Below are 20531 nucleotides of genomic sequence, written 5' to 3' on the forward strand. Positions count from 1 at the left end.
GCCACACAGTCCTTGGTAGCGGGCGGCGTCGGTGGCACTGTATTATCCTCAAAGCGGGCAAAGAAGGTGTTCTGAGTGTTTGCAGGGCTCTTGTTAAGTTAATCTGTGTATCTCACATTATGTGCCCGGTATGATCGAGAAATAAAACTTTCTTAGCAGATAATGACAACATAACAACAGTAGCTGTAGATTATGTAATGAAAAGTTGGAGGGTGGTTGGTAATGGAGGACAGGGGCAGAGTTAAAGGGAACAGGGTAGGAGACAGATGTAAACAAGCACATACACAGGTTACACCTTACTGTGAGAAAATTTGATGGATTAGTGCAGTGTTATAAATGGGAGATAGTGGCAAGAAAAAGTAAGTGAACCCTTTCGAATAACTGGATTTCTGCATAAATTGGTCATCAAATTTGATCTGATCTTCATCTAGGTCACAAAAAAAGACAAACATAGTGTGCTTAAACTAATAACACACAAATTATTGCATTTTTCTTCTCTACATTGAATACATAATTGAAACATTCAGTGTAGGTTGGAAAAAGTATGTGAACCTCTAGGTTAATGACTAACCTGGAGTCCAATCAATGAGACAAGATTGGAGATGTTGGTTAGAGCTGCCTTGCCCTATAAAAACACTCAAAATTTGAGTTTGCTATTCACAAGAAGCATTGCCTGATGTGAACCATGCCTCGAACAAAGACCTCAGAAGACCTAAGATTAAGAATTGTTGACTTGCATAAAGCTGGAAAGGGCTAAAGTATGCAGATTTTCATATTTGTTAGGATACTGACACACACACTATAATAATATAGCCCGGACTATTTGCATTGTGTGCCCCCAACCCCTCTTTTACTTTTAAGCTGCTGCTACTCTCTGTTTATCATATATGCATAGTCACTTTAACTATATATTCATGTACATACTACCTCAATTAGCCCGACTAACCAGTGCCTGTATATAGACTCGCTACTGTGTATAGCCTCGCTACTGTTATTTTTCACTGTTGTTTTTATTTCTTTACTTACCTAATGCCTTTTTTATTTTAAATTGCACTATTGGTTAGAGCCTGTAAGTAAGCATTTCACTGTAAGGTCTACTTCACCTGTTGTTTTCAGCGCACGTGACGAATAAACTTTGATTTGACTGAACTCTGCAAAATTTGAATTGGGACACTTACCGATCATGTGCCATGGTGAAACTACTTTGATGGGGCTTCAACTCCGGCGCCACAGTCTTTGCCCTCTCAAACTTCTGTCAGGCTAGACAGGGTACCGACCTTTTTTAAGCTAAAAGTAACACATTTAAACATTGTGTTCTCTCTGATATGACGTTCATTGAAATCATAATAACTTCAGATATAATAGAACGTGATTGATAAGCAAAAGGTTATTTCACTTGCCCAGCTGTCCACCTCCTTGACAATTCCACGTCAGAAGAAGCGTAGGTTGATTTTGGCAATCATGCGCTTCACTCCGAAATGGCCAACATGCATCTCGGTCAGCACGGCCTCCTTTTCCTCCTTTAGTAAAAATCACCCTCCTGTGTGGCTGGCCATCCTTCCCCGTAGGCAAATATGCAAAAATATTAAACTGGATTAAATTGACAGATTTTGATGGGGACTTTTTTATTATGTTACTTATGTTACCAGTTGGTCAATAGACTTAAGGACATTACAATATATGTGATTTTACAGAAGAAATACCAACACTGTCATATCAGCAAACATTTCTAAAAAACAGTTTTCGCTTTGTCATTATGGGGTATTGTGTGTAGCTTGATGAGGGAAAAAATTTATTTAATCAATTTTAGAATAAGGCTGTAATGTAACAAAATGTGTTAAAAGTCAAAGGGTCTGAATACTTTCCAAATGCACTGTATGTATTGAATAATGGCACAAATATTTGGGCTTCGGCTCATAAAATGTATTTAATGTATGGCTCATCAGGCTCAGGTAGCATCAGGCTTGAATTTTAGATCAAAGCTCTAATCAAATCCAGACATAGGCCTAATTATATGCTTTTGAATGACACCAGGTTCCCTGGGAGAAAAATGATTTATTCTCGGGATGGAACATTTGTAAAATACCGGGATAAATAATCAACCCTACTCTGCATGCATAGCCTACAGTACATGCTTTTATGTAGAACAAATGGAGTAGCTGTTTGCACCGGAGGTTTTCACTCCCTCCTGGCATGTGTAAGATAGGTTTCCACAGGTTGATGTTGCTGTTGTATGATAAGTCCCATCCATCCTGCTGCAGGCATTTATGCAGGAATGTCTCTGTGGCTATGATACAGTCCTACCTGGATCCAACAAAATGTGGTCTGGTTGGCATGCTAATTCTAGATGCCTTTTTCTGTTTGATATCTGGAGGAGAATCAACCCCACCCCCCTGGAAACTATTGTATTTTCTTATTCCTTTTTCTCCCCAATCTGGGACAAGAACATCCCTGCCCCATGTGTCTCCCGGTCGTGGCCGGCTGCGACTGAGCCTGGACTCGAACCAGGATCTTTAGTGGCACAGCTAGCACTGTGATCAGTGGAGGCTGGTGACTTCAAAAACTGAGGAGGCCCACGGTATAGACACACGGAGACGTCAAAGCGTGTTTCAAACATCGTCAGAGTAATTGTTTTAACCTAAAGCATTTAATAAAGATTTATAGTACAATATTATGGGGAATGAGAAAGAGAGGGCTACATACACCGTTTTGGGAAGGGATCACAGCAGTGATTGATTGAATGAGGGTATGAGGCATGAATTGAGGTCTTCAGTGGCTTGACTTCAGTGCAGGACAGGAGTTGACTGGGAAGACAAAAAACAATAACACAACACACTACACAGTTAGACAAAAAGCTAAGAATGAGTTAGTCCAAGCAAGGAGTAAAATCATTGATGTGTAATGTGATTGACAATACATACAGTAATGAGAGAAAATTGATAGGGGTACTCACAGTGCTTGGAGAGGAAACATTAAATGTAACAGTGGATGAGCGGGAACATGAGACGTGGCTTCAGTTCATGTCAGGAGAGAGTTGACAATCATAGTGGAGTGGTCACTTCTTAAATCAGGGAACAGGAGGGGACTTAGATAGAATGTATCTGCTATTTGTATTTCCATTACAGCTGCGCCATTGTAGGTTTGAACAACAAGTTTGTCCATGAAGTTAAACAAAGACTGCGCATCTCGCCCAGAACTTTGGACCTTAAGGTCCCTAATCAGGTCACATGAGGGGGGGGGGGGGGGGGGGGGGGGGGCGAGCAACCTTATACTTGTTCATATGAATTATATTTAGAGGAGAGTAGGTGGGGGATTTCCTCTACCCAGAGACAACAATTGATAGACAATAGAACTCAAAGGGCTGAGCTTGCATCATGCAGGCCTATGCAACTGCAGGCCTTATAAAAATTTACTTACATCTGTCATCACTATTATGATGATTCATTCCAGTTAATAATTTGATTGAAAACGTATAGGCAGCCTAGCCAGCCCAATTTTGAATATAAACCACATTTGATCACATTCACATTTTCTCCTGACACACAAATGGACTGTAAATACATAACGCTACCAATTAATTACCCTGGCCAAATGGACAGCGCACATAGTAGGCTGTATGCATCTGCTCTTATTAGTAGCCTACAGTTGATCAGACTGAAAAATGGTCTAGTTTTCATCCCATACAGCAAGTCAAATCTCGAATGTTTAGGTGTGGTCTAGGCTGCTGCAACATTTATTTAATACGTTTTTGCTTGTGTCTGTCTGTCCGGAGTGATGTTTTATCATCTTTGCTAAATAAATACCGGAGGAAAGTGGAAAGCCTACTTGAGCGCGCTGCGTCAACCTCTCTTTAATCTAACTTTTAATGGATGATGCGATGGAAGCTATCAAACCATTCTGAATGATCCCAGAAAAGACTGAAAGTTCCATATGTTCAGCAAGTAAAGCATCGAAACGTGCAATTACTGCTACAAGCTCCTTGTGGTTGCACTTGTTAGTTAGCGGAACATTCTCTCTCGTTGTGCCCTCTAATTTTTGCATGCTCAAAAACGCAGTGGTGTTGATAAACCAATTGAGAATATCCCTGTTTCTTCTTACTTTCTCGTTGTGTTACGCATTTTGAATACGCAGACCTTCGTCATGATCGATGCGGCTTTTTCCCAGAAGCTTGAATCTTATAACATTACGCTCCCTGTTTTTGTTTTGCCGTTTAGCTGAATGATTAATGTTCTTCAGGGCACTGTACCCCGCTATCGCCCAAGGCTCAAAATTTCCAAAAATGCATTGGGCTGACTGGGACACGGCGATTCAGACAGTTAGCAGGCCGATGCTAACAGTTAGTAGGCCGGGGCTAAACAAGCTAGCAGTTAGCATACCGGGGCTGCCAAGCTAGCAGTTAGCAGACCGGGTTAGCAAGCAAGCAGTTAGCAGGGGTTAGCAGACCAGGGCAGGCAAGCTAGCAGTTAGCAGACCGGGGCAGGAAAGCTAGCAGTTAGCAGACCGGGGCTAGCAAGTTAGCCTTTGGGGGACGTCGCGATGGGGGTATGTCTGTTTTTGCCTCTTCGTGCGGTGACATCGATAGACCAGTCGTGGAATTAGTAGGGTTCCGGGTAGCTCTAGATAGCTAGCAGGCCTAGCAGGTTAGCAGAATGGGCCTTCAGCGGGCATCGCGCTTGAGGGGCCTGTTGGAGTCCTCGGGCAGATTATGTCGGTATTCCAGTCGTAGAGGATCGGCGAGGGTTCCGTGCCCCGTACCGGCAGTAGAAGGGGTCCGGATATTGTAGCCCAGGAGTTGGCTTCGGTGGTAGCACAGGAGCCCTGACCGGGCTAGCTTCAGGCTAATTGGTGCTTGCTCCGGGATGGAAACGCTAGCCAGGAGTGGTCACCCGGGATTGCGGTTAGCTAGTTGCGAAGGTCCAGATGAAAATGTTCAGAGTTTGTGGTAGGAATCCGGGGATATGGAGAGAAATAGGTCCGTTATGCTCTGGTTTGAGTCACGTTGTTAGAACTGGCGAGAGCTTTCCGAGCTAAAGGTTAGCTGATGACCGCTAGCAATGGTTTGCTAACTGATAGCTGGTAGGTAGTTAACTGGCTAGCTTCAGTTGAGGGATTCCAGATCTGAAGTAAATAGAAATACTTTAGAAAAAAGCAGATCCACGCCACATGAAAGCTGGTGGTTCCTTTTAACATGAGTCTTCAATATTCCCAGGTAAGAAGTTTTAGGTTGAGGTTATTATAGGACTATTTCACTCTTTACCATTTGTATTTCATATACCTTTGACTATTGGATGTTCTTATAGGCACATTAGTATTACCAGTGTAACAGTATAGCTTCCTCCCTCTCCTTGCCCCTTCCTGGGCTCGAACCAGGAACACATCGACAACAGCCACCCTCGAAGCATCGTTACCCATCGCTCCACAAAAGCCGCGGCCCTTCCAGAGCAAGGGGAACAACTACTCCAAGTCTCAGAGCGAGTGACGTTTGAAACGCTATTAGCGCGCACCCCGCTAACTAGCTAGCCATTTCACATCGGTTACACCAGCCTAATCTCGGGAGTTGATAGGCTTGAAGTCATAAACAGTACTGCTGGCAAACTCACGAAAGTGCTGTTTGAATGAATGATTACGAGCCTGCTGCTGCCTACCACCGCTCAGTCAGACTGCTCTATCAAATATCAAATCATAGACTTAATTATAACATAATAACACACAGAAATACATTAATATGGTCAAATCCGGAAACTATCATTTAGAAAATAAAACGTTTATTCTTTCATTGAAATACGGAACCGTTCCGTATTTTATCTAACGGGTGGCATCCATAAGTCTAAATATTGCTGTTACATTGCACAACCTTCAATGTTATGTCATAATTACGTAAAATTCGGGCAAATTAGTTCGCAACAAGCCAGGCGGCTCAAACTGTTGCATATACCCTGACTCTGCATGCAATGAACGCAAGAGAAGTGACACAATTTCCCTAGTTTAATATTGCCTGCTAACATGAATTTCTTTTAACTAAATATGCAGGTTTAAAAATATATACTTCTGTGTATTGATTTTTTAGAAAGGCATTGATGTTTATGGTTAGGTACACATTTGTGCAACGATTATGCTTTTTTTGCACATGCGCTTTTGTTAAATCATCCCCCGTTTGGCGAAGTTGGCTTTCTTTGTTAGGAAGAAATATTCTTCACAGTTCGCAACGAGCCAGGCGGCCCAAACTGCTGCATATACCCTGACTCTGTTGCACAGAACGTGACACAATTTCCCTGGTTAAAAAAATGTCATGTTAGCAGGCAATATTAACTAAATATGCAGGTTTAAAAATATATACTTGTGTGTTGATTTTAAGAAAGGCGTTGATGTTTATGGTTGGGTACACATTGGTGCAACGACAGTGATTTTTCGCGAATGCGCTTGTTAAATCACCAGTTTGGCGAAGTAGGCTATGATTCATGGATAAATTAACAGGCACCGCATCGGTTATATGCAACGCAGGACAAGCTAGATAAACTAGTAATATCATCAACCATGTGTAGTTAACTAGTGATTATGTTAAGATTGATTGTTTTTTATAAGATAAGGTTAATGCTAGCTAGCACCTTACCTTGGCTACTTGCTGCACTCGCATAACAGGTAGTCAGCCTGCCACGCAATCTCCTCGTGGAGTGCAATGTAATCGGCCATGATCGGTGTACAATAATGCCGATTATGAAAACTTAATCGGCCTTAATTAATCGGCCATTCCGATTAGTCAATCAATGATACGAGATTGGAGAAGTTCAGCACTGTTGCTACTCTCACTAGAAGTGGCCGTCCTGGAAAGAATGCTCAATGAGGTTAAGAAGAATCCTACAGTGTCAGCTAAAGACTTACAGAAATCTCTGGAACATGCTAACTGTTGACGAGTCTACGATATGTAAAACACTAAACAAGAATGGTGTTCATGGGAGGACACCACAGAAGAAGCCACTGCTATCAAAAAAAAACATTGCTGCATGTCGGAAGTTCGCAAAAGAGCACCTGGATGTTCCACAGCGCTTCTGGAAAAATATTCTGTGGACAGATGAAACTACAGTTGATGTTTGGAAGGAACACACAACTGTTTGGAGAAAAAAAGATACAGCACGCCAACATCAAAACCTCATACCAACTGTAAAGTATGGTGGAGGGAGCATCATGGTTTGGGACTGCTTTTCTGCCTCAGGGCCTGGACAGCTTGCTATCATCGACGGGAAAAATGAATTCCCAAGTTTTATCAAGACATTTTGCAGGAGAATGTAAGGCTATCTGTCTGCCAATTGAAGCTCAGCATTAAGTTGGGTGATGCAACAGGACAGCAAACCAAAACACAGAAGTAAATCAACAACAGAATGGCTTCAACAGAAGAAAATACGCCTTCTGGAGTGGCCCAGTCAGTCCTGACCTCAACTCGATTTGAGATGCTGTGGCATGACCTCGAGCAGTTCACACCAGACATCCCAAGAATATTGCTGAACTGAAACAGTTTTGTAAAGAGGAATGGTCCAAGATTCCTCCTGACTGTTGTGCAGGTCTGATCTGCAACTACAGAAAACATTTGGTTGAGTTTATTGCTTCCAAAGGATGGTCAACCAGTTATTAAATCCAAGGGTCCACGTACTTTTCCCACCCTACACTGTGAATGTTTACACAGTGGGTTCAATGAAGACATGAAATTGTATAAAAATGTTAGGACCAATTTATAATTCCAACGGGTTCACATACCTTTTCTTGCCACTGTACATCATTCACTCTCACACATCTCAGAAAACTCTGCTCCGACAGATCCAGCACCAGAGCTCCATCAGCAGCAGATTTGAATTTAGAAAAGAAAATACAAATGTTTATGCAACAAATGTTAGCGCATCTATTCGCATCAAGCAGAATCTCATAGATTCGTTCCTCTAATCAAACAGAGCACCACATCGTTTCAAATTAAACTATCTGAGCCCATGTATCTAAATGGAAAGATGCACGCCCCTAATAGGTTATGGACGAATTATCTTAATGCAGAAGACTAGATGCACTTTTCCCATGAAGAAAAATAGTGACTTGCTTCAGCTCTTCAACATAATTATTTGGGCAGTGGATAGGATAGCCTGAACATGTGAAAGATGGTTTGGTGTCTCTAGCTTGAACTAGGTTTAGGCAATATACCCGGGTATTTTGAAATGCTGACTGACCAGGTAAAAGCTTTGATCACTTATCCCTCACTTGTTAAATCCAATTCAATCAGTGTTGATGACGGGGGGGACTGGTTAAATAAAGATTTAAGCCATGAGACATGGATTATTTGTGCCATTCAAGGGTGATTGGTTAAGACAAAATATTTAAGTGCCTTTGAAAAGGGTATGGTAGTAGGTGCCGGGCGCACCAGCTGGTGCTCAAGTTTCCCGTGTATCAAGAATGGTCCACCACCCAAAGGATATCCAGCCATCTTGACATAGCTGTTGGAGTCAACAAGGGCCAGCATCCCTGTGGAACGCTTTTGCCACCTTGTAGAGTCCATGCCCTGACTGGGGGGGGGTGCGCACAACTCAATATTAGGAATGTGTTCTTAATGTTTGATATACTCAGTCTATATCTGTATGTATGTATGTATGCATGTAAACTCATTAAAAAAAAAATTCAAAGATGATTCGTAAAAATCCAAATAACTTCACAGATCTTCACTATAAAGGGTTTAATCACGGTTTCCCATTTTTGTTCAATGAACCATAAACAATTAATGAACATGCACCTGTGGAACGGTCGTTAAGACACTAACAGCTTACAGACGGTAGGCAATTAAGGTCACAGTTATTAAAACTTAGGACACTAAAGATGCCTTTCCACTGACTCTGAAAAACACCAAAAGAAAGATGCCCACGGCCCCTGCTCATCTGCGTGAACGTGCCTTAGGCATGCTGCAAGGAGGCATGAGGACTGCAGATGTGGCCAGGGCAATAAATTGCAGTGTCCGTACTGTGAGACGCCTAAGACGGCGCTACAGGGAGACAGAACGGACAACTGATCGTCCTCGCAGTGGCAGGTCACGGTGTAACAGTACCTGCTCAGGATCGGTATATGCAAACATCACACCTGCGGGACGGGTACAGGGTGGCAACAACAACTGCCCGAGCGAGTTACACCAGGAATGCACAATCCCTCCATCAGTGCTCAGACTGTCCGCAATAGGCTGAGAGAGGCTGGACTGAGGGCTTGTAGGCCTGTTGTAAGGCAAGTCCTCACCAGACATCACCGGCAACAACGTCGCCTATGGTCACAAACCCACCGTCGCTGGACCAGGCAGGACTGGTCCACTGACGAGTTGCGGTTTTGTCTCACCAGGGGTGATGGTCGGATTCGCGTTTATCGTTGAAGAAATTAGCGTTACACCGAGGCCTGTAGTCTGGAGCAGGATCGATTTGGAGGGAGGGTCCGTCATGGTCTGGGGCGGTGTGTCACAGCATCATCGGACTGAGCTTGTTGTCATTGCAGGCAATCTAAACACTGTGTGTTACAGGGAAGACATCCTCCTCCCTCGTGGTACACTTCCTGCAAGCTCATCCTGACATGACCCTCCAGCATGACAATGCCACCAGCCATACTGCTCGTTCTGTGTGTGATTTCCTGCAAGACAGGAATGTCAGTGTTCTGCCATGGCCAGCGAAGAGCCCGGATCTCAATCCCACTGAACACGTCTGGGACCGGTTGGATCGGAGGGTGAGGGCTAGGGCCATTCCCCCCAGAAATGTCCAGGAACTTGCAGTTGCCTTGGTAGAAGACTGGGGTAACATCTCACAGCAAGAATTGGCAAATCTGGTGCAGTCCATGAGGAGGAGATGCACTGCAGTACTTAAATGCAGCTGGTGGCCACACCAGATACTGACTGTTACTTTTGATTTTGACCCCCCCTTTGTTTGTTCAGGGACACATTATTCCATTTCTGTTAGTGACATGTCTGTGGAACCTGTTCAGTTTGTTTCAGTTGTTGAATCTTATGTTTATACAAATATTTACACATGTACAGTTTGATGAAAATAAATGCAGTTTACAGTGAGAGGACGTTTCTTTTTTTGCTGAGTTTATAATAAGAAATATGTTGAAGATTGAAAGTGGGGACTCTTGCTTCGCAAGCCCAAATAATAACTAGAAGTCAGCTTTTGCAAGCCACAATTACTTGTTTCTGTGAAATTACTCCTAAAGAAAGATTTTTGTCCATCTTAATTGACTTTGATGGGACTTTTTTCAGCATTCACTGTAAATGCAATAATGCAACTTGGCACAAATCAGCTACTTTCACAAAATCTTCCTCTACTGCTCTCCTATTCAAATTGAAACAAGAAAGTATACCGATCAAACAATACAGCTATTTTACTAACCACATCAACATTTCCTCAAACATTTTTTATAAACTGAAATGGACCACTTTCCCAAAAAGTTACAGTGTATAAAGTTTACCTTCATTTACCTCGCTGCTATTCAAATCCCCAAAAAATATCTGCTACCAAAACAGTTTTAGTAACCGCGTTACATTTGAAATTGACAACTGTCGCATGACTTTAGACTTAAACTTAGAGGGTATGATATATTGGTCAACTTTTCTACTATTCAAATCAATAATCAGAATAGAATGATCTACTACCAATCAAGTTACCGCTGTTAGCTGGTATTGAGTGACAAAAAGCAGCTAGCTAACATCAGCGAACAGCTCTCATGTCTCGTCATTGAGCAGGCCAAACCGAGCCGTTGCCATAGATACTTATAGGCAGAGGAGCGCATGGGGTAGCACAGGAAAAATGACGAGGGTGATTGAATTTAGAAGAGAGTAATGAGCAAGGGGCTGGAACCCTATTATAATTATTATTTTTTATCTTTGGAGACCTACAGATTTCAAACTTGGCAGGATGGTGTAAAATGATGCACAAATACATTTGGTTGCCCTATAAGCCACCTTGGACTTCAAAAGGTTAGCCCCGCCTCATCGTTCAACCTAGTCTTGGAATTTGGCACATGGGTTCCTCTACTCGAAGAACAAATTTGCCGCCTGGACCAATGTCACCGTGATGGATCATCCACCAAACAGTGTTGTACGATGAAGATCTGTGTAGTTATTTAGATTTTTATGAATTATCTTTGAAAGACAGGGTACTGAAAAATTGACATTTCTTTTTTGCTGAGTTTAGTTAGTCTTTAGCACGCTAATCTTCTTACACTGTTTAAGCTACAAACGCTGTTCAAACTTTAAAACGTGTAGACAGGTCAGGATTGAGTTGCTTGTATACAACTTTGATATCTTATTTACTTTTTAAACAATTAACTGATGTTTTTGGAACCCCTTTGTTGAAGCTAGGCCTTCAGAGGTACTTTGTCCCTTGCAGTTAGTTAAGTGGTGTTTGTCGCTCTCTAGGTTTTGGCGGCCGTGGTCGTGGGTTTGAAGGAGGAGGAGGTGGTGGACCCAACTTACTGGCTGTCTGTTGAGAACAAGTGACAGGCAGAACCTCGCAACCACCTCTATATACCAAACACCTGAATGCAGTTTTTTAGTCTATGATTGCCATGTGAGTGGTCAAAAAATTCTTGAAAATAAATGAATCACACAATTATACTAAAAACCTACAATAGATGCAACCACAAGGGTGTACTAATGAGCGATGCGTGATAGAAAAATAATAATTGGGGGACTACTGAAATTATATTATTTCAGTGTAGATAAGGGAAGGGTAGGTTAAAATAAAAACATGATAGCCAGACAAGCTATCAAACGATTTGGCACATAAATGGAGTGGAAATTAGCTGACTTCGTGATCTGTAAGGTAAATAACTGTTGTCAAGCAGATTACACGTTCTTTGCCTTTTCTGAAACGTAGCAATGTTTAAGACAGACCATGAAATCTAATGTTAACAAGGTACCCAAAAGTAGCTTGAATTAATGTTTTCATTGTATTAGCTTAAAGCTTGTTAAAACAGCGAAATTGTCGGGGAAATCAGCCTTGTTGGCATAGCGACGATGACAATGTCATTTAGGCCTTAATGATCATCACAGCATTGATAAAGCAACTGACGATAATATTTGGCATGACAGGCCTCCATTGATTTTGAGTCACTCAAGGCAAAAGCCCCCCTCCTCCTCATACCTCTGGTAGGGGAAACACTGAAGATATCCGTGTAGCGAACATTCGTGTTAACTCGAGAGATCAGGCGTTTACAAGGCTACTATTGACCAGAGCCAAAAGGAGTGTCAGTTGGGATTGGGCCTGTCAAAGAGCAGCCACAGAGATGTGATTGGGAGGTCTCGCCAGAGCTGTAGTGAATGCAGTGCACACTTGAGCAATCTCGATCATGAACACAGATTTCTTGGTAATCTGGAAATTAAGATGAATTAAAAACTAAGACTGGTGAATTTGTAATTGTTTTCAAGAGTGCGATCTAGCAGGCATATTCTTTAAATCTGTATCCTTGAAATACGCGATCATGGTTTTACGCTCAGCAAGCAATTATAACACACTGACCTGAGCTAAATTACATAAAGAGGAACCACATTCGTGGCAGCCAGAATATAATGAGAGGTAATTCAAGTATGTGGTTTTGTTCCTTGGGTTAGTACAAATCCGAATATTACGCAACATATTCTAGGACTATTGTGGATTCCTAGTCATTATGACGCAGCTGTCACAAATCGTTGAAGAATCGGGAGGGATTCATTTCGTCAGTTGCTGTCAACTTCGAGCATTACCTGCGTCTTACCAGTGTATTTTACTTAATTGTTTCCTTATCCGTGTCTTCTCGTGATATTGAAAAGTCATTAGCTAGTCTACTTGTTTCTTTTCAAGCAATTGTTATTGAACAAGTGTCTTTCTTTTATTGGGTGATCAAAGATCTGCATCCATAAATTCAGCTTGTCATGGATGGAAGCTCAAGTTGTGGATGTCCATGTGCAGGCGATAGTTCACTACAGCCCCCCTCCCCTCCTGAGGCCCTCCTGGTGAAGGTGCAGCCTGTCGTGGACCAAAGCAGCAACGATATGGAGGCTTCACCACAGCGCCCCCCCACACCTGGATCTTTCCTGCGCCAACAAGGGGTTGCCGACCTGATTGCATTAACTGAACCTGTCCTGCTGGATCAAAGCCCAGTGGACACTTAACACAGATATGGACACGGCCCCTCTCCCCCGAAGACCTCCTAACACAGATGCAGCTGCTCCGCCAAGAGGTTGTGGAGCTTAGTGCTTCTATCAGCCAAGTTCTGGATGAACCCGAGACAAGCTATTTGGACGCACGACACCACCTCTCCCTAAAGCCGCCTGGGCCTCCAAGGGTGAGCCTCAGAGGGCCCTGAGCCGGTCCTCCATCTCTAAGAGTGTGGGCATGTCATGGCCGTACTCCATCTACCCTCACTGTGACCTCATCGGCCAACCAGTTCCTGAGGAGAAGCCTGTGGTAATGGTTGACAAGGCTTCCTCAACGCCCAAGAAGATGTCTTTCTGGAGGAGGCTGGTATGTTGTTTTGGGAAGAGGAACAAGACTGGATCCACTAAGAACAACAAGGTCAAGAAGAAGACCAAGGCAAAGGTGGAGAAGACCAAGGTCCAGGAGAAGACCAAGGTGGAGAAGGTGAGATGACCACTGGCTCATCAGTCATAAATAAGTATTGTTATTATGTGCCAGTGTACCATGACCTCTCCTCTAAAGTCTTGTTTCTGTTCTCTGCTTATAGGACACTGCCATGACCAGGGGATATTTCTCCACGTATTTCAACCTCATAAAACTGCTCACAAAGTAATACAACAAACGGGTGAAGAAGTGAACTAGGATTTTTATCGAATTGTTTTTCCTATAGAGTCAGCGGGAAAAACCTGGTTGCCTGATCCAAAGACAAACACATCCTATCCATCAGGATATCCCGAATGGGAGCGATCATAACATACTTATCAAGGCTGGGGTGGTTAATGTTGTTAATCATGTTTTCAATAAAGTTTTATAAATGATCTACAGATTCTACGTGACTTTCATATTATGATAACTTTACGGTTCTGACATGAGAAAAAAGACTCAACATCAAACCCAATGTGGTGATCTGATAATAAAAATTGTGGGTTACAAATCTGGAGAAGTTAAAGCTCCTTTTAAAACACTATCATTCAGCACCCTATGTTGATATGGGTTGCTAAGTCTTATCAATCAAAGAGAAGGTTGTTGATAAAATAAGACTGCCCACCACCAGACTAATTTAAAAGCAGTTTAAATAAAACAATGGTAAAACAGTACAAATGTAGGGTTAAGTTACAGTAAGCATATTCAGGCAAATGATCTTGGTGGACTCACCAAGAGCAGACCAAAGACCATTTACATGAATGCAGTTACGTCCACACTGACATTTGCAGTGGGCAGCAGCCTTGAGTCATTGCCTTGTGTAGCAATATCTAACAAGTGAACTAACAATTCCACAACAACTACCTGATACACGCAAACCTTTACTTAGATTTGTGTTTATTAGGTAGTTGTTGTGGAATAGTTTTTATATATATATTTAAAAAAAAAAAAATGGTATTGAATATTTAAAACGTACAATATACTTGCTGTGAAGCCGCTCAATAACTTCATCACATTAGTCATCTAACACACTCCCATCCAGAGCAACACACAGAGGCAACCAACATCATGCTCACGTCGACAGATCTCCCACAAGGTCAAAAACGGGGACCCGAACCAGCGATCCATCAGCCACCGGCCCAAGCTCCTAACCGCCAGGCCACCAGCCCTCCAAGTTCCACCCCCACAGTTCCCAAAAAGAGCTGCCCCTCAACCATCCGAGACCCCCCACAGTCCTCCAGGTTAGTCAGCTAACCTGGAGTCCAATCAATGAGACGAGATTGGAGATGTTGGTTAGAACTGCCTTGCCCTATAAAAAAAAACACTAAAAATCCGAGTTTGCTATTCACAAAAAGCATTGCCTGATGTGAACCATGCCTCAAACAAAAGAGATCTCAGAAGACCTAAGATTAAGAATAGTTGACTTGCATAAAGCTGGAAAGGGTTACAAAAGTATATCTAAAAGCCTTGATGTTCATCAGTCCACATTAAGACAAATTGTCTATAAATGGAGAAAGTTCAGCACTGTTGCTACTTTCCCTAGGAGTGGCCGTCCTGCAAGGATGACTGCAAGAGCACAGCGCAGAATGCTCAATGAGGTTAAGAAGAATCTTAGCGTGTCAGCTAAAGACTTACAGAACTCTCTGGAACATGCTAACATCTCTGTTGACGAGTCTACGATATGTAAAACACTAAACAAGAATGGTGTTCATGGGAGAACACCACGGAAGAAGCTACTCCGTCAAAAAAAAACATTGCGGCATGTCTGAAGTTTGCAAAAGTGCAACTGGATGTTTTACAGCGCTACTGGCAAAATGTTCTGTAGGTAGACGAAACTCAAGTTGAGTTGTTTGGAAGAACACTGTGTGGAGAAAAAAAGGCACAGAACACCAGCATCAAAACCTCATCCCAACTGTAAAGTATGGTGGAGGGAGCATCATGGTTTGGGTCTGCTTTGCTTTCTCAGGGCCTGGACAGCTTGCTATCATCAATGGAAAAAATGAATTCAAGTTTATCAAGACATTTTGCAGGAGAATGTAAGGCTATCTGTCCGCCAATTGAAGCGCAACAGAAGTTGGGCGATGCAAAAGGACAATGACCCAAAACACAGAAGTAAATCAACAACAGAATGGCTTCAACAGAAGAAAATACACCTTCTGGAGTGGCCCAGTCAGTCCTGACCTCAACCCGATTGAGATGCTGTGGCATGACCTCAAGAGAGCAGTTCACACCAGACATCCCAAGAATATTGCTGAACTGAAACAGTTTTGTAAAGAAGAATGGTTCAAATTTCCTCCTGACCGTTGTGCAGGTCTGATCCACAACTACAGAAAACGTTTGGTTGAGGTTATTGCTGCCAAAGGAGGGTCAACCAGTTATTAAATCTAAGGTTTCACATACTTTTTCCACCCTGCACTGTGAATGTTTACACTAGAGGTCGACCAATTAATCGGAATGGCCGATTTAATTAGGGCCGATTTCAAGTTTTCATAACAATCGGTAATCGGCATTTTTGGACACGATCATGGCCGATTACATTGCACTCCACGAGGAGACTGCGTGGCAGGCTGGCTACCTGTTATGCGAGTGCAGCAAGGAGCCAAGGTAAGGTGCTAGCTAGCATTAAACGTATCTTATAAAAAAACAATCAATCTTAACATAATCACTAGTTAACTACAAATGGTTGATGATATTACTAGTTTATCTAGCTTGTCCTGCATTGCATATAATCGATGCCTGTCAATTTATCATTGAATCACAGCCTACTACGCCAAACGGGTGATTTAGCAAGCGCATTCGCGAAAAAAGCACTTTCGTTGCACCAATGTGTACCTGACCTCAACGCCTTTCTTAAAATCAATTCACAAGTATATATTTTTAAACCTGCATATTTAGTTAATATTGCCTGCTAACATTAATTTATTTTAACTAGGGAAATTGTGTCACTTCTCTTGCGTTCTGTGCAACAGTCAGGGTATACGCAGCAGTTTGGGCAGCCTGGCTCGTTGCGAACTGTGTGAAGACCATTTCTTCCTAACAAAGACAGCCAACTTCGCCGAACGGGGGATGATTTAACAAATGCGCATTTGCGGGAAAAAAAGCACAATCATTGCACGAATGTACCTAGCAATAAACATCAATGCCTTTCTTAAAATCAATACACAGAAGTATTAAAAAAAAAAAAATTAAACCTGTATATTTAGTTAAAAGAAATTAATGTTAGCAGGCAATATTAAACTAGGGAAATTCTCCTGGGAATAATCCTATTCCTGTAAAACCATCAGCAAACTCCTCCAGTACATTGTCTGTCTCTACTGGTGCTGTCACTGATAAAACTAGCTTGATGAGGTCCATGGCTAAACATGCTTTAAGACCTAGCACTACAGGTGCTCTAGTGTCAACAACATAAAAGTCCAACATCATGTCACTTTCCTTGTATTTGCATTTGAAAGTGCATGTGCCTTTTACTGGGAGCTGTTCACCACCATAACCAGTCAGTCTGCGCGTGGTGGGCTGTAGCTCGCACTCAGATGTCAAGCTGCGGTACTTATTCAGAGGAATAATGTTTACTTGTGCACCAGTGTCTAGTTTGAACTTTAGCTTCGTGCCTTGTGTTCCTATCTCAATGTCAGCAAAGGCTTGCTCTGTCTCTGATATTTGACTTGTCTGTGTCACTGAATCAATAAACAGTTCATCTGCGTTTGACTCTTTGATTGACATTTCATCTTCACTCGCTGTGTGTACTGTTTTTCCACGGTAAGCTCTGCACACTTTTGCAAAGTGATTCCATTTTCCACATTTAGTACACTGTTTGCCTTTAGCTGGGCAATTTCCTTGTTCGCCATGCACTTTGTATCCACAATATCCACATGTTTTGAGTCTGTGTCGCTCTGTTTTGGAGTTATGTCTCTCTCCGTTCTAAAACGCGCTCTCTGTGCACCGGAGGTGTGCTTTGATGTCTGCCTGACTGCGTGCACTGCTTGTTCACGTGATGCGCTCGTGCTACCGCGCGAAATGGTTTTCATCTTAGCCTGTGCTAGCTCGTGAGATCTGGCTATGACGATAGCTTTGTCCAGCGTTACCTCAGACCCAACATTCAAAAGTTTCTCTCTCACTCGCGGTGAGTGTATTCCAAATATACAATACGGTCCCTGACCATCTCATCCTTGTTTGCATAATCACAGTCTTTCACAAGCAGACGCAGCTCTGTCACAAACTGTTCAAAAGACTCGCGAGCTCCCTGTACTTTCTCATGGAATTTGTACCTAGCGAATATCGTATTGGTCTTCGGCACAACATATGCTTCAAAACGATCGTAGTATGTTTTCAGTACCTTTGATTCAGCCTCGGTAAGTGTCCGTGTGTTGTAAATATCTCTCCCTTTTTCACCGATCCAGAGGAGCAAGTAGCTGCATTTTCCCTCTTCTCCTCTGTCCTTCAGAGGACCCGTGAACATTAACTCCACATGCTGTTTGAACTTACGCCATGCATCGGGTAAATTTGTAGACTCCCAAGTCCATTCGAGGTGAAGGAACTCCAGAAAAATCCATCTTGTAAGACCTTTTACTCTGACACCATGTCTTGTTTTGTACACTTTGTACAAAATAATAAAATGCAGTACTACAGGATATTTCTTGACATAGCTCTTTATTAGCTAGCTATAACTGGCATGTTCACATATCGCCAACCAGGATCAAACTGACCATGGCCTAACCATTTGGGTGGTCTTAACCAATCATAGCACAGTATGATATGGCGGTAAAATGCATCCAATTATAATTCAGTATGTTTACACATATGAATATTACACCTTCTACTGCCTGTACGGGGCACGGAACCCTCGCCGATCCTCTACGACTGGAATACCGACATAATCTGACCGAGGACTCCAACAGGCCCCTCAAGCGCGACGCCCGCTGAAGGCCCATTCTGCTAACCTGCTAGCTACCTAGAGCTACCCGGAACCCTATTAATTCCACGACTGGTCTATCGATGTCACAGCACGGAGGCAAAAACAGACGTACCCCCATCGCGACGTCCCCCAAAGGCTAACTTGCTAGCCCCGGTCTGCTAACTGCTAACCCCTGGTAACTGCTTGCTTGCTAACCCGGTCTGCTAACTGCTAGTTTGGCATCCCCGGTATGCTAACTGCTAAGCTTGATTAGCCCCGGCCTACTAACTGTTAGCATCGGCCTGCTAACTGTCTGAATCGCCGTGTCCCATGACGAAGGTCTGCGTATTCAAAATGCGTAACACAACGAGATAGTAAGAAGAAACAGGGATATTCTCAATTGGTTTATCAACACCACTGCGTTTTTGGGCATGCAAAAATTAGAGGGCACAACGAGAGAGAATGTTCCACTAACTAACAAGTGCAACCACAAGGAGCTTGTAGCAGTAATTGCACGTTTCGATGCTTTACTTGCTGAACATATGGAACTTTCAGTCTTTTCTGGGATCATTCAGAATGGTTTGATAGCTTCCATCGCATCATCCATTAAAAGTTAGATTAAAGAGAGGTTGACGCAGCGCGCTCAAGTAGGCTTTCCACTTTCCTCCGGTATTTATTTAGCAAAGATGATAAAACATCACTCCGGACAGACAGACACAAGCAAAAACGTATTAAATAAATGTTGCAGCAGCCTAGGCCACACCTAAACATTCGAGATTTGACTTGCTGTATGGGATGAAAACGAGACCATTTTTCAGTCTGATCAACTGTAGGCTACTAATAAGAGCAGATGCATACAGCCTACTATGTGCGCTGTCCATTTGGCCAGGGTAATTAATTGGTAGCGTTATGTATTTACAGTCCATTTGTGTGTCAGGAGAAAATGTGAATGTGATCAAATTTGGTTTATATTCAAAATTGGGCTGGCTAGGCTGCCTATACGTTTTCAATCCAAAATTATTAACTGGAATGAATTATCATAATAGTGATGACAGATGTAAGTAAATTTGTATAAGGCCTGCAGTTGCATAGGCCTGCATGATGCAAGCTCAGCCCTTTGAGTTCTATTGTCTATCAATTGTTGTCTCTGGGTAGAGGAAATCCCCCACCTACTCTCCTCTAAATATAATTCATATGAGACCTGATTAGGGACCTTAAGGTCCAGAGTTCTCCTGGATAGGTTAACAGATAAGGAAAAACTCCAGGCCCCAGTGGGTAAAAAATTGCCCCCCAACCCTGGTTGCCACCAGTCTGCTTGCTGTTGTTGGTTATCGTCAGGTATGTGGATGATCAGGGCTTTATTCAGGAACGTTTCTTGGGCTACTTTGATGTGTCAAGTGGGCGAGATGCGCAGTCTTTGTTTAACTTCATGGACAAACTTGTTGTTCAAACCTACAATGGCGCAGCTGTAATGGAAATACAAATAGCAGATACATTCCATCTAAGTCCCCTCCTGTTCCCTGATTTAAGAAGTGACCACTCCACTATGATTGTCAACTCTCTCCTGACATGAACTGAAGCCACGTCTCATGTTCCCGCTCATCCACTGTTACATTTAATGTTTCCTCTCCAAGCACTGTGAGTACCCCTATCAATTTTCTCTCATTACTGTATGTATAGTCAATCACATTACACATCAATGATTTTACTCCTTGCTTGGACTAACTCATTCTTAGCTCTTTTGTCTAACAGTGTAGTGTGTTGTGTTATTGTTTTTTGTCTTCCCAGTCATCTCCTGTCCTGCACTGAAGTCAAGCCACTGAAGACCTCAATTCATGCCTCATACCCTCATTCAATCACTGCTGTGATCCCTTCCCAAAACGGTGTATGTAGCCCTCTCTTTCTCATTCCCCATAATATTGTACTAGAAATCTTTATTAAATGCTTTAGGTTAAAACAATTACTCTGACGATGTTTGAAACACGCTTTGACGTCTCCGTATGTCTATACCGTGGGCCTTCTCAGTTTTTCAAGTCACCAGC

The 20531-nt window shown here is 42.6% G+C and overlaps 2 long non-coding RNA genes across 2 annotated transcripts; one reads left to right on the forward strand and one right to left on the reverse strand.

Moving 5' to 3' along the window:
• Positions 1–2774: 2774 nt before the first annotated feature.
• Positions 2775–18254, reverse strand: LOC120038325. The gene is made up of 3 exons (XR_005475027.1): positions 17932–18254; positions 2954–3061; positions 2775–2804 (listed from the first exon to the last, which is right to left on the reverse strand). It is a non-coding gene; the product is annotated as an uncharacterized LOC120038325 (long non-coding RNA).
• On the forward strand, positions 17755–20306 carry LOC120038324. Its single transcript, XR_005475026.1, has 3 exons — positions 17755–18151; positions 20020–20127; positions 20278–20306. It is a non-coding gene; the product is annotated as an uncharacterized LOC120038324 (long non-coding RNA).
• The last annotated feature ends 225 nt before the right edge of the window (positions 20307–20531 follow it).

This window comes from Salvelinus namaycush, unplaced genomic scaffold, assembly GCF_016432855.1.
Source record: "Salvelinus namaycush isolate Seneca unplaced genomic scaffold, SaNama_1.0 Scaffold2132, whole genome shotgun sequence".
Lineage (NCBI taxonomy): Eukaryota > Metazoa > Chordata > Actinopteri > Salmoniformes > Salmonidae > Salvelinus > Salvelinus namaycush.